This window comes from Penaeus monodon, chromosome 34 (assembly GCF_015228065.2).
Source record: "Penaeus monodon isolate SGIC_2016 chromosome 34, NSTDA_Pmon_1, whole genome shotgun sequence".
Taxonomy (NCBI): Eukaryota; Metazoa; Arthropoda; class Malacostraca; order Decapoda; family Penaeidae; genus Penaeus; species Penaeus monodon.
Genome location: NC_051419.1, coordinates 14,566,767 through 14,567,423, shown reverse-complemented (window position 1 = coordinate 14,567,423; position 657 = coordinate 14,566,767).

Here is a 657-nt window from a genome sequence, read left to right as displayed (position 1 = left end):
GGGATTTCTTTATGGATAAGTGCACTTCATAAATCTCTTGGTGATGCAGTTACATATATTTTGATACAGTATATTGTCTCTTATATTTAATGCTTGCATTGCTCTAAGTATGTCAATACATTGCACTTGAACACTGAATGGTATTCTGTGCATGGTTGTTTAAAAGCTGAAAGTTCAAAAGGTAACATTAATTTTTCAGTCCAGACTTTGTGGCATTTGAGTGACTTTGTGGTCAGGGAATCTTTTAATGTAATTATCCTCACTTATTTTTTAGGATTCTTAAGGTAAATATCCAAGGATTTTCAAAATATAATGTATATGATACTTTATTTTACATCTAGTAATTATAAGGTTATTCAATCTTTGATTAGTATTAAAAATACTAGTCATTGTCCTAGAATCTTGATTAGAGAAAAATATTGATAATGGAAAATATTTTGCCTTTTTCTTTTCATATTTTGAGCATTCTCTCTTTGTCATATTGAGTTTTCTGTTACCAATATAGCTTTTTGCTTTTTATGAATTTGCTCTGTTAACCTCTCTGCCTTCGTCTTAATTAGAAATAATTTTTATTAGGTATAATTTTGATTAGTTGTAATGCAGTTCCTCCCATCTGTATGATGCTTTTTAGGCACTTTATATTTGTATTAAGGTATT